This window comes from Herpailurus yagouaroundi, unplaced genomic scaffold, assembly GCF_014898765.1.
Source record: "Herpailurus yagouaroundi ecotype Mexico unplaced genomic scaffold, PumYag 141, whole genome shotgun sequence".
Lineage (NCBI taxonomy): Eukaryota > Metazoa > Chordata > Mammalia > Carnivora > Felidae > Herpailurus > Herpailurus yagouaroundi.
In genome coordinates this window covers 55,334,862-55,344,709 of record NW_024412396.1, presented here as the reverse complement: position 1 = coordinate 55,344,709, position 9,848 = coordinate 55,334,862, and positions in this window count along the sequence as shown.

Sequence of the window (9,848 nt, the reverse complement as noted above, 5' to 3'; positions counted from 1 at the left end):
TGTAGGAATATTCTACCCCACCAAATTGCAGTTGGCTACCATATTTGCTTATCAAATTTATGAGCTGTGAGTGTCCACGACCACTAACAGCTGTCTTGATTTTCCCTTGGTACATAGCAATGTTGGTTGAAAAGAAATTCATAAGTGTTTGGCTTTGAAAAACCTTGGTGGCCTCCTGAGACTAGAACATGAAAAGAGAGAAGGTTTCTGTTTCCTTCAGATTTGATTTTAACAAGACCAGACTGACATAATTTTCCAACCAAATGGGATCACTTTAAATACCAGGATATGTTGGGGGGGGGGAGGGTTCCTTACTATTTGACTTTAATATTTAGTTTTTTATCCAAAAAACATAAGACATCATTTGGTAAATATTTAATATGTTGCTATAATATAGATAGTACTGTGTTAGGTCTTGCTGAAGACATAAAGAAAAATAAGAAGACTTGCTTCCAATCTGGTTATGAGATATATATACATATATATGTACATAGATATATAGATATAGATGATACAGATACAGATATAGATATGTATACTACATACATATATAAATAGATAGATATATATGTATTATACATATAAAAAACCTCACAATATATGGCCACACACAGATTCAAAGAGGGTAATGGCAATATGTAAAAAGGAAGATTAAAGAAAGAGTGGCAATGCCAGAGAAAAATTAAAAGACATAAACTCTGAGGTGGCCCCTCAACCCAAAAAGCAAAGAGGATTTCAGATGATGGAGAGGATGGGATTGGCAAATATGATTTAAACCAGTCACCTTGGGAAATATTAAGAGATCATGTTTACATGGTACATAAGGGTCAAATTTTAAAAGTCCTTAGAAATCAGGCTAAAGAATTTGGCCTTCATGCCATGAGCAAGAAAAAAAATCAAGGATTTTGAATGATGAAGGAACATCAAAGAAGTGATATCGGGAAGGTCCATCTAGCAGCACTAGGGAGATCAGTTTAAAGGAGAGTAGCTTAGGGGCGCCTGGGTGGCGCAGTCGGTTAAGCGTCCGACTTCAGCCAGGTCACGATCTCGCGGTCCGTGAGTTCGAGCCCCGCGTCGGGCTCTGGGCTGATGGCTCGGAGCCTGGAGCCTGTTTCCGATTCTGTGTCTCCCTTTCTCTCTGCCCCTTCCCCGTTCATGCTCTGTCTCTCTCTGTCCCAAAAATAAATAAACGTTGAAAAAAAAAATAAAAAAAAAAATAAATAAAGGAGAGTAGCTTAGAAGCAGGACAGCCAATGGAATGAGCTTCCTGGGAAGGCACAAGGAGCATGAACACTCTCTGATAGCCCACTGATCCGGGTTCAAATCCCATGCACTAGCCGTATGGCCTCAAGCCATTTACCTAATTTCTGTTTGGTTTCACAGAGCCTCCATCAGCAAAACAGGAATAAAAAAGGAAAACTTTAACAAGTTTTTGGTCAAGATGAAATCAGCGAGCATATGGAAAGTGCCTTGCAAGTAAGTCCCTCAGTATTTGTTTATTGCAGAATGTCTTTATTTTGCCATCTCTCTTATAGGATATTTTGCTGATAATATGAGTCACGGTTGATAAGATTTTTTTCTTTCAGCACTGGGAATATGTTACTTCACTACTTTCTGGCTTCATTGTTTCTCATGAGCTATAAGTCATTCCTCATATCGTTAGTCCCCTGGACACATTAGGTTACTACTTTCAAGCTTTTCTTTCCTTTTTGTTTTTTGGATTTCCAACAGTTTGTGGTATATATCTGGGTGCAGATCTTTTTGTTTATGTTTTTTTGGGGTTCTTTGAGCTCTTCATTCTATCATTTTGAAACTGATTGATTGGGCTCCTGTCTTTTAAGTAATATTTAAGTCAATCCAAACTTGTGAACTTTCTTCAATTTTTCATTTTAGCTTATTATTTAGCTTAGAACCAAATTTCCCCTTTGGTTGTTATATTTTTTTCCTTTTTTAATTTTTTTAATGTTTATTCATTTTTGAAAAACAGAGAGACAAAGCACAAGCAGGGGTGGGGCAGAGAGAGAGGGAGACACAGAATCCGAAGCAGGATCCAGGATCTGAGCTGTCAGCACGGAGCCTGATGCCAGGATCGAACCCACGAACCGTGATATCCTACCTGAGTAGAAGTCGGACACTTAACCAACTTAGTCAGCCAGGCATCCCTGTTGTCATAGTTTTCTTTGATATTTTACCTCACCAGCCACTTTACAAGTTACTCCACTTCTACTGTATTTTCTCTCAAAACTCAGAACAGATACAGTATGGGTTTCCATGCTGTAAAGAATTAATTTGTAAATTATTTGATTACATTTAATAAAAGCTAGCATTTATTGATAACTCCTTACTAATTTCTAAGCATCTTGCTAAGTACTTTGCAAATATTCTCATGTAACTTCATCAAAAACCTATGAGCTATATATATACTAACATTATTCCATTTTACAGATGAGGAAACTGAGGCTCAGTGACATTAAACAGCTTGTCCTAGATTATACATCTAGTAATGAGTGGGTGAGCCCAGATTCAACCCAGCAGTCTGGTTCTTAAGCATCATGTGTTACTGCCTCGATTGAAACATGCTTATTTAATTTTATATTTCTTTTCCCAAAGGCAGACATTTTTCTAAGTATCCAATCTTCATTATAACTTGAATACAATGAGACTGTGTATTACATTTCCATTGGAGCCTCTATTTGTATTCCCATGCAAGAGGCAATATCGCACTGTTTCATGTACCGTGACTTTGGTGAGAGATTATCTGGATACAAATATAGGTTCATTTCTTTGCTGCTTCTATGACCCTGACAAGTTATCTGAAATCTCTGTCTTGGTTTTCTCATCTTAATTCAGCATAACTAGAGTAACTACCTCATAAGATTTTATAAGAATAAAATGACGTTAAGTGATATAAAATTCTGAGACAATGTCTAGTACAAACTAAGCTCTCAGTAATATTAGAAATTATCATTATCTTGCAGCTCTCACATTGTACATATCTGGTTGCATCCTAATTTTTCCTGCTTGTCTGTCTCTCCTATTACATCATAAACCCCAAAAGTCAGGGGCAATATCATTTTCATCTTGGTAGCTGTAAGGTTTAGAAGTGTCTGAAATGTAGTAATAGTACATTAAGGGATGGATGGATAGACAAGTCTTTCTCAATGGGCAAACTAACATTTTACATCAAATGAGGCTTTAAGCCCAGAAAAGGATAACCAGGTGTTCTCTGTTAATTTCCAGAATACGTAAGTTCACCACATTCGTAGCAGTAAACTGCCGAAGGCAAAGACATCAAGAAGTCCCTGCAAACAGAGACAGAGAGGTGCCTGTGGCCCCGTCTCATTACACATCTCCAACAAATCTAGTTTATGCAATTCCACAGAAGCTAATGAGAAGCAATGAGGACTAATGACCTAGAATATCTCTTGAATTCAGAATAATCCACACCAGTCTTACTGAGGGTCAAAGGACAAGCACATCTGGAAAGTTGTCTTCCCTTGTACACGTTTCATCCCCCTTCTCTTGTAATTAATCATCAGGTCACATTGCTCATCTCTCATCCTTGCCCAGCCCACATCTGCACTGAAAGACGTATCTGCATCCGCACGCCATATTAGCCTCTTGAAAGGGCCTCACATTTGAAAATGTATTTAGTGCTAAAAGAAACAAATGAACCAGACAACAGAATAGCTCTGTACGGTAAACACAGACACATACACACAAAAGAGCTGACCGATTGGTATTCTCAGAAATACAGTTCAGCAAGCATGGAGTGACACCACTTGGGTTTGAAGTTCAGTTCCATTATTTGCTCCCTGTGCCTCTTTTTCATAAAGTCAGTTCTTTGAACATCTGTTTCCTTATCTATAGTGAGGAGATAATAGTCCCTTTCTCACTGGCTTGATGTCGGCATTAAAGGAGATAACTGGGTAAAGCATTTGCACAATGTCTGGCATGAAATGAGCAATTATTAATATTATGATCCTACCATGTGTCGAGCCCTGGGAATATTTACAGGGAAGATACTTTGATGGAAATACACAAATGGTACAAGAGAAATACAGATAAGAGAACAAGGAAGGAAGAAAGCAATGTTACTGTCATTCTCATTTTATAGACATGGAAAGTGAGGTTTAGAGAAGATAGCAACCAGCAGTAGGTCAATGTCCTCAAAATTAGTTCAGCCAAATTCAACTTCCTACACGTCTAATTTGTTCTATTTGTCAAATTTACTGATTTAATGAAAAGTTTTATAGTTTGAATCGATGAGGAAACTGAAAATCAAATAGGAATATTTTAAGAACTTTAGAAGGAAGGTTGAATTTTTATTTCTGCTAATAAAACATTTTTTTTGGCAGAACAGAAATGTCAGCATTTATTGTAAGAATCTTTCAGTTTCTACGGATTTCTAAGTTTATTTTAACATCATTTCTGTTTTGTCAGATTTTAGCAATTTTAGGATTTTTTAGTCTATTTTTAAAATTCTTCCTTTAGGGGTGCCTAGGTGGCTCAGTTGCTTAAGTGTCCGACTCTTGGTTTTGGCTCAGGTCATGATCTTACAATTTGTGAGTTCAAGCCCTCCATCGGGCTCTGTGCTAACAGTGCAGAGCCTACTTGGGATTTTCTCTCTCCCCGTCTCTCCCCCCACCCAAATAAATGAATAAACTAAAAACAAATTTTTTTAATTCTCCCTCATATTTTCTGTCTTGTCAAAGAATATTAGCAGAACTAATCATTGTATCTGCCATAAAAGATGTTGAAAGTCACTTTCTTTAGATGCTTTGAACTTTTTCATCCTTTTGCATCTGGTATTTCGATAAATAACAGTACATTGGCCTACCCCAGTTATCTCTTATCAGCAAACAAAGTTTCTGCATTTCCTATGAGGTTTTTTTTTTTTAAGAATAAGATTATTCTTATTTCTTTAAGATGCTCTTGGATTTAAGTTTAAATTTTAATTGAATTTAAATGCTTAATGTGATCAAATCTTTCTTTAATAAAAATAACTGAAAATTAGACTTAATTTAAAATAGACATAATTCCATTTCAAGTTGAAATTCAATTTAATTTAAAATTAAAATTTAGGGGCGCCTGGGTGGCGCAGTCGGTTAAGCGTCCAACTTCAACCAGGTCACGATCTCGCGGTCCGTGAGTTCGAGCCCCGCGTCAGGCTCTGGGCTGATGGCTCAGAGCCTGGAGCCTGTTTCCAATTCTGTGTCTTCCTCTCTCTCTGCCCCTCCCCCGTTCATGCTCTGTCTCTCTCTGTCCCAAAAATAAATAAAAACGTTGAAAAAAAATTAAAAAAAAATAAAATTTAATTTAAAATTGTGATATTTCACATGCTATTGAATTTAAATTTAAATTTTAAATGGCTAGAGATACAAACTGAAAGCTGATATGTCATTTAAGATGTTGGCAACAGAATATTAAAAGTGATTTAAGTTTGAAAAAACACAAAATGATAGTCAAAAGCATCCAAATTCAAATCCAAAAGAAGGAGTGGAAACAATTCCAACGTGTATGAAACGTCAAAATATCAGTTGGAAGGTAACATTTTTTATAGGAACTTTTAATCATTTTTAAGTTCTTTGACCATGTGGTCAGCTAGCATATCAACTTTAGTGTAAATCATACTTTTGCTAAACTTACTAATATTTTGTTAAAACTTTCACAAGAAAATTTGGTAAAAACTGGTTATTTGGTTAACAAATCATCAATAGACTTGACCTGCTTTCTAGAGAACTTGCTTAAGGTCACATATTGATAGTATTGAAACCAAAATCCACCTAAGACACTGATAATGTTCCTTTCTGTGCACCATTTCAGAGAATATGAGGCCAACAGAACTCAACTGGAAAGTCTACTTTGGCAAGTTTTACCAGATGCCAGGCAAAATGAAAGTATGGTTTTGAACACATAATCAGAAAATTAAGAAACATGTAATAGGCTGTTTCCAGATATTTAATGCAAAAGAACAAACCTCTTTTTTATGTCTTCCATCCACTTTCTTGGCTAAATGTTATCCTCCAAACATCCGTTAACAACAACAACAACAAAAAAGTAAGCTTTATGTCCAACATGGGGCTTGAGCTCATGAGCCTGAGACCCTGAAATCAAGAGTCCACATTTTCTACCTGCTGAGCCTACCAGGAGCTCCTGTTAAACATCCTTGTAATCAAACAGGAAGGGAGTTCCATTTTCTGGTTCCCCAATTGTTCATTAAAAAGTCTATTATTTAGCTTTTAAGGAGACAGACTTGGAAACATGCCGTAATATTTTTTATTGTCCATTTCACTCCTTAAAGGAGTTGGTAAAATGCTCTCTTTTAGGAGAAAAGCAAGACGATGCATGAAGGAGAAAAACACATTTTGATGGGTACCCAAAGAAACAGAAAAACAAACAATAGTTGCCTCTTTCTTCCAGAACTTAACAGTTTTGTCTCATTATTTTGAATATATGGTTCCTGTTTAGGAAACTCCTGTCACCCGTGTTAGTGATAAAATGTTACTAAAATACATATTTATACTATCTCTTTTCAAGAGTTACATAAACCCCTACTTATTTACAGAAAAATGTCATACTTTTCAATGATTTATTTTCTTTCTGTAATAAAAAGCCTTTTAGAAAAAGCCGAGAAAATTAGGAGCGCATGGGACGATGCACCACACATTGTGTGTAGGTGTTCAGTAAATGGTATTTTATGTCGATAAGGAGGAGGAAGAGAGAAAGGAGGGGGAGGTGTAATTCTAAGTACATTTGCGTTCTTAATTTATGCTTCAAGACAGAATTATTTAGTCACACCTCTGTATTTAATGTAAAATCGGTGATGAGGCAATCACTAAAATGTAAATCAGGCAGAAGAGAATAAGAACTAAGATCTACTTTTAACCATTTTCTTGGTGAGTAGAGAAGAAAATACCATTTCACACATTCCACAATGGATGTGTTTTAGGAATTCAGAGGGTTGGGGATTTTTTTTTTTTTATGTCCCACGGTTTGTCAACATGATTGCCATTTATGTTACCAATGGTCAAATAACTAGTCTTATTTACTTATTTAACCTTCCAGGTAATATTACCACCACTATTTTATAGATACGGAAACAAAATCAAAGAGGTTAAGAACTTGTTCACATCTAATGGCTTAAAAGCAAAAGAGTCAGAACTTGGTAGATCTAATTCCAGAGACTGAATGGAAGCAGATTGTTTTTTTATTCCAAGAGGAATATCTTGACAAAGAGTTTGGCCTGATCACCAAGCGTTATAAAATTCAAGGATTTTTTTCTCTCTTTCCTGTAAGCTGCCATAAAATTGCATCCCTGTCTTCCTTATATTGTATCCATTACATGAAGAAAGATCATAGGGCCGAGAGAAACTTGCAGCCAGGCTAAAGCACACACTTAGCCCTTAACCTTCACAGATAGACTCGCTGGCTCCACAGAAATAAGGCTTTTGGAGTCACAATTTTAGATGCCAATTTAACATTCCAAATGCTACTGAGGCAAGAATTTATTTTCACTATGACTCCTTAGTATTACTAGATGTGAGAAAGATAAAATTAAATGTGAACTCTCTAGTTCCCAGCCAGACTGCAAGTCAATGACAGGACATGAAATTCTGGGTGATTATACTGCCTCCTATGCCAGTGAAACTATTTCTTACACAATCCAGTGATAACATTCAGGTCCACACTCTAAGAGAAGGACCTTTTTTTCTCCATTTCAAAACAGCTTACATTATTTGCGTTACAAAATGCACATACCAGGCACCACCGTGAAAATAATTCCCTCTTACTTCAGGCTGGTGCAACCAATATTGTTTAATTTCCTAACATGTTCTACATGCAACTATCTCACAAGCCATTTTCAGTACCAGTGATCAAAATGCTGGGGATAAAAGTAGGGAAAAGGGGGGGATGGTAAACTAAGAGAGTTAAGAAGGTTATTAATAGCTGTAGAATTAGACAGCTTTGCTGAATAAAAAGGACAAAGTTGGCAGGTTCATAATTGCATCTGATTGATTGATGTGACAAATGTAACAATAGATGATGTACAGCAGAGTTCTAAACAGCAATAAGTTACATACATCAAAACATAAGAACAGACGTTCTCCTTTATTCTCTTTTAACTTTAGCTTAATCTTTGAAACTTTACCTGATTCACGGACCTCAATGTCTGGCTTTTCTTTTCTGGAGATGGGCTTTAGCTTGGGAGTCAGGGTGGGCTGGAAAGAGGGTCCCTTGCTGTCATTGCCAAGAATCCCAGGGAATCAATAGTCAAAATATAAGTTGGAGAGAGCCAAAGATAATGAGCTGGGAAAAAGAGACCAAGTAAGCCAGTAGCTGAATAGCAAATATGAAACAGAATTAGGGCTTAAAGTGCAGAACCAAGGGTAGAAGATAAGAGTGATGAAGTAGGAACCTTGAGTAATGGCACCAGGAGTCAGTGTAAGTGAATTCTGAAACAGAAGCCACTGGTCTATGTGGTCCTAAAAGCCTAAGGCCATGATGGCAGAGCAATAATGGTTAACAGGTCAAAGAGACAGAGGACACAAAGCTGAACTAATGATATCTTATAATCCTCAAATTCAAGTGCCAATGGAATTCATAGAAGAGAATCTCAAAAATAATTACCAAAATTAATTTTATGTTTCATACATGGAATATAAAACAGTAGATGAAATTCTGCCAGACATGGGTTAAGTTGCAAGCTCTTTCTCTCACTATTGTGTGCTTTGGTTAGTAATGTTGCCTATCTAAAACTCAGCCTCCTGAGAATAATAATAGTGCTTACCTCACAAGGTTTTAGAAAGACAAAACAGTATAATTCACATAAAGTGCTGAAAATATTACCTATTATATAGAAAGTGCTATGTCCTTTTTTTTCCTTAAGAACAGCTTTATTCCAGTATAAATGACCCACAATAAACTACACATATGTAGGATGTACAATTTGGTAAGTTTTAACATATGTATTCTTGCATATAACCAGCTCTATAATTAGGAAAATGAACATACCCATAGAAACTTATATAGTATGATTGATACACACACACACACACACACACACACACACACACATTAAAAATATCATATAGTATATACTATGTACTCCTTTTTTTGAGAAAGAGGGAGTCTAGCTTCTTTCATAAGTTCAAGACCACTGGATTTGCTAGGAGAATTCACAGGACTTAACTGCCCATGGCTATGACTTACTGTAGCAAAAAGGATACAAAGTATAATAAGAAAAGGAAAAGATGCATGAAGTGAAGTCCTGAGGAAACAAGAGTCCTCTCCCAATGAAGTCACACAGGATACACTTAATTCCCCTCCCCCAGCCTGGCAACAAGTTATAACAACACATATGTGTCATGTTAACTGCCAGGGAAGCTTATTAGAGACTCTGTGCCCAAGGCTTTTACTGGGGGTTGGTTGTGTAGGCAGCACCTGCCCAGAATGTTTCAACCTTCCAGACTCTCAAAAGAAAAGCAAGCGGTTCAACATAAACGATACTGTTTGTGCAGTTTAGGTACACCGAGTCCTTCTTAACAATTCTGGGGATGGTGAGAACACTCTTGAAATCGAAGTTCCCAGACACAAGCCAAGGCCATACCAGTTCAGCAGGCCTTCGTAAGAAAGCAGTCTCAGGCCTGTCAGTGTTAACCTTTCTCTGAACATTTACTCACATGTTGTATATATAGTCCATTCATTTTCATTGTTGAATGGCATTCCATTATACATTAGACCTCCTTATCCTTGGGGTATGCGTTCCAAGAACTCCAGTGGATGTCTGCAATGGTACTGAACCATATATATATATATATATATATATATATATATATATATATATA